A 4,323-nucleotide genomic window follows, 5' to 3' on the forward strand; every position below is an offset into this window, starting at 1 on the left:
TAACCACCCGCTTTTAAACTAACTTTTCAATGGTCTCAGTTTGTGACGTCATCTCATGAGGTTTCCCCAAGTTGTCCCGTTTATTTACAATCCAATAGCAAAATACGTTGAGCATTGTACCGAAACACTAATTAAGATTTAATTAATTTCACTCATTTAGGGAGTGCTAATAATTATGTAATTTCACCAGATGTCACATAGTAATTAGTATTAATCGCAACAAACACACTCAGTGCGCGTTAAAACAATAAAAGTTACACGTGAACAAAACCTTGGATGAACATCTGTCAGAGTTTACACCTGATTAATAAACGTAACAACTTATTATATAATTTGAAGTCTGATGCCAAATTATGTTCACGACCTACTTGATTGAAATCAGAATCGTTCACATGAAACAAGCGAACATCGTCCACGACGTATTCATATTAAGACTATATAATGTAGCAGTTTGTTTGAACGCTAAGTCAGTGGTACATGACAATTTAATTCATTTCTAGTCATTTTCACATCAGATGAAAACAATTTCATTTGATAGAGCTCTAACAAAAGCATGTTAAAGTTCTCGATTTCGCAACATAACAGATCGAAACACAAAGAAACAAACTGCAACAATTGGGTTAGTCATAAGATCATTGAAGTGTTTTGATGGTATTTACTTTTCAATGCTGAGTAAAAAGACTGCTATAACATTGTCACAGTATGTTTTACAGCGTCTACTGAGACGATTAATTTACGTCATCACTAATGTAGGATATTATTTTATGCTTGCACAAACTCGTATATCCGACTAATACATGTGATTATTATGACATGTCAAACGAAAGACGCGAATGAACAAATAAACGAATGAATCAATGAACGAATGAAAGAACGAATTAATTAAAGATCGGACGAGCAAATTGAATTATGTCATCTGTAATATGTCAACTGTCATAAAGTATACTGACATTATATTTTTTTTATTAATTTGTACGATATTCGGAGAAAGAGCTCAGTCATTTTTCTGGAAGCCAAGCTTTAATAGTGGCTAACAGAAAAGTAGAAGTTATAATTACTCGGCTACATGTCGCCACACCCACCCAAAACTAAACGAACTAAAATAAATAAAATGATATAGTGTTTACAAATGTTTCCGTAATCTTTTGAGGTCCTACGTAAACATTCAACTCATGCAATAATTGTATGTATAACACTTTAATATATTACTTAATTGTCATACCAATTGCATGAATTATGAAGTTACATGTAGACACTCCAGAACAACGCAATTGAAACTGACACACACCATATACTAGTATTAGTATTAGTAAATTGTGGTCTTCTAGTGTCACGTCATGACACCATCGCTAGCTATGTGTCCGGGCACGATGTCACATACATTTATTCCCTTACCATAGAGGGTTCCGAGATACAGTTTAGCAATATTCATCAACCAGTTTTTGATATAGCATACTATATTGCTATTTATTTTTCCAACATATTTTAGTAAAATTGACTGTAACTGTGGACAGATTCACGGTGATCGGTTTTTACACTAAATAAAGCAAAGTGTTCATTGCCGTGTTAAGTCACCGCAAAGGTCGTCTATAAATGTAATATATCGTGTATAATGTACTGGCTCGCATTTAACACAGTGTTTGCTTGAAATAAATGCTGTGGAAAAATGTAGCTCTAAGAAAAGAATTCTTCAGACGCTAGTTTATGCAGAAAATGGCGAAATCACTCGTAAAAACGACTCACCGTTTATAACCTACAATTAATTTTGTTTTTAATTTATCCACCCAATATATATGGTCAGTGATCCGAGATATGGATCCTTTAATATAATATTTTACCACAACCAATATTTTCCCAATTTTTTTGTATTGTAAATATTGAAAAATGTGTAGTTAATTAAAACATTAGTGACGTAAGCATTGTGTAACGCATAACACACACAAAAAACACGTATTCATTGTATTCAACTGACAATGCAAGGTTGAATAGTAACAGCTGTGTTGTCGTATTGTGTATATCATGTACACGTCATAGTTATAACAATATTTCCCCAGACTGCTCGACGAACAGTGTTACAGAGAGACATAACGCGCAAAGGACTGGCTGTGATGACGCGTATTCTACATTCACGCATTGGTTATTTCACTTACGGGCAAGTGTCGGTATGGTATATTGTGTTTCACGGTATTTACGCAAAAGCAGGCAATTCAACAATGATTGTAAAGTGACGTGTGGGGTGTACGTATACAGGATGACAACTATGCATAATAATTTATTGTTGCTATAGGATTCATATTGAAAGTCTAGTAGAAAAATCTCAGCTAACAAAAAATCATTCAAAATATGAAACAACCATGAAAACTGTACGTGTAGATTTGTAGATTTGTAATTCTATTCAAAATAATAGCAGGACACACGTTATATGTTCAGGTTCTGACAGGCTAATGTGGTTTAATAACAAAAATAAAATGTATTTATGCGCATAATTCGTAGTATTATATTATCTTAATCTTCTCGGATTACGTGTGTATTTTGAAGAGAATGTGAAAATACACATACATACAATTTTTTTGTTTCATCCCTGCCCAATCTGATTAAAATCTGATGTAGTGTACGGGCTCTAATTATTTTGGCTATAAACTTATTTTAATTTTATGTTTTATTACTTTTGTTATTAATGCCTTTTTATTTTATTATTTTACTTTGATTTTGATTTTGTGATTTTTTTAAAATTCCGCCCTACATACATCTGAGCCGATGCCTATGTAACGAGATTTCAACGAGACCCACTGTTGACGATTTTAGTCAACGAATCACAGACCTTCTTCTATAGCGCACATGATGACGTCACTGGGCAGAGTCAGGTGGCAAACACACTCAAACATAAAATGGCGGATTATACCGACGTTAGGACCGAGAAGAACACGGCTTTTCGGTAAGTTTATCATTGTCAAATGCAACGAAAGTCATTTTTTTATGTTTATATTGTGGCTCGAATGGTTCGAGTTTAGATCGTTACTTTGCGTAGTTATTCTGGGAGTGACGATTTTGTTTCCACCGGTTCGACCGAACACCGGTGTCTTTTTCCAGTCGCTTGCCCTGGAGACGGGTGATGTTTTGTTGACGATCGGGTCAAAACCGTCTACGGTATTGAAGCCGTAGCTGTAAATATTCATCAAAATGTATCAACATTTTGTACATTATACAATAACTCTTTATCAAAGTAATTGAGCTGATTTGGACTGGAATAACATATTTTTTATTTGGAACACATCGCAATTGATCAGGAAATATTTTATTGCTCCAATTTTCTGCGTCGATGCCGTGGGCCGGTGACCGTTATACAATTTAAAATTTGCATTGTTTACTATAGCTGTTTACAGTGTTCTAATCATTACGATTTACTTATTTTTTTGCTTCCATTCTAGATAATTATGCTCAGTGTTTGATGTAAAATTGAAGCGATGACTGAATAAACGAACCTTGGCTGGCGAAGATGTATCAGGAAGTGTACACATTTGTTGGAAGTGAACAAAATATTCAATGTAATGACAAAAATTGGAAAATGCTGTGGAATTTCTTTTGTAAATAAAAATATACTAGCAATTTTCTATTAATGGTTTATTCAAGTGGGCAAAATATAATGTACAGAAAGATTGCCCGTAGAGTATCGCTACACTGAAAAGCAACCGACAGCCTCTATAAAAGGGGGCCTGTGATTGGCTGTTACTTACGCGAGATTTGAACGGGACTTACGTAGGCGTCGGATCAGATGTATGTAGGGCGGAATTAAAAAAATCAAAATCAAAGTAAAATAATAAAATAAAAAGGCATTAATAACAAAAGTAATAAAAAATAAAATTAAAATAAGTTTATAGCCAAAATAATTAAAGCCCGTACACTACATCAGATTTTAATCAGATTGATCCCTGCCATAACAACATGCATTCAAAACAAATTGAGTGGATGATCAAATTTGTTACTGTAATTTATTAACGAGAAAAACGACGACTTCATTTACCGTGCGAGGAATCAACATACTCAGCTTTGTGTACGAATACATAATATAGTATATTTAAACTTATTTATATTACTTGCAACGTTTATAAGTTTACTTAAATGATTGCCTTCTTAGTTCACATGATAGTCACATGGCCAGTCTTTCCTCGTGGTATTCTTACTTTATGGTTGAGAAGTAGTTTCTGTTCTGAAGCAGAATTCGAAGAGAGAAACAACAAACCGTAATCCGAGGCTGTTTGCGGCATGACTTTCCGAAAACTTTTTTAAATGCGACCTGAGGGCGCTTGACAAACAATCAGTATG

General features: G+C 34.1%; 1 long non-coding RNA gene across 1 annotated transcript; it reads left to right on the forward strand.

Annotated features, from left to right (window-relative positions):
* The first annotated feature begins 2,637 nt into the window (after positions 1 to 2,637).
* LOC146735258 (uncharacterized) lies at positions 2,638 to 3,606 on the forward strand. Its single transcript, XR_014931344.1, has 2 exons — positions 2,638 to 2,935; positions 3,429 to 3,606. It is a non-coding gene; the product is annotated as an uncharacterized LOC146735258 (long non-coding RNA).
* The last annotated feature ends 717 nt before the right edge of the window (positions 3,607 to 4,323 follow it).

This window comes from Saccoglossus kowalevskii, chromosome 13 (assembly GCF_978046115.1).
Source record: "Saccoglossus kowalevskii chromosome 13, keSacKowa6.1, whole genome shotgun sequence".
Taxonomy (NCBI): Eukaryota; Metazoa; Hemichordata; class Enteropneusta; family Harrimaniidae; genus Saccoglossus; species Saccoglossus kowalevskii.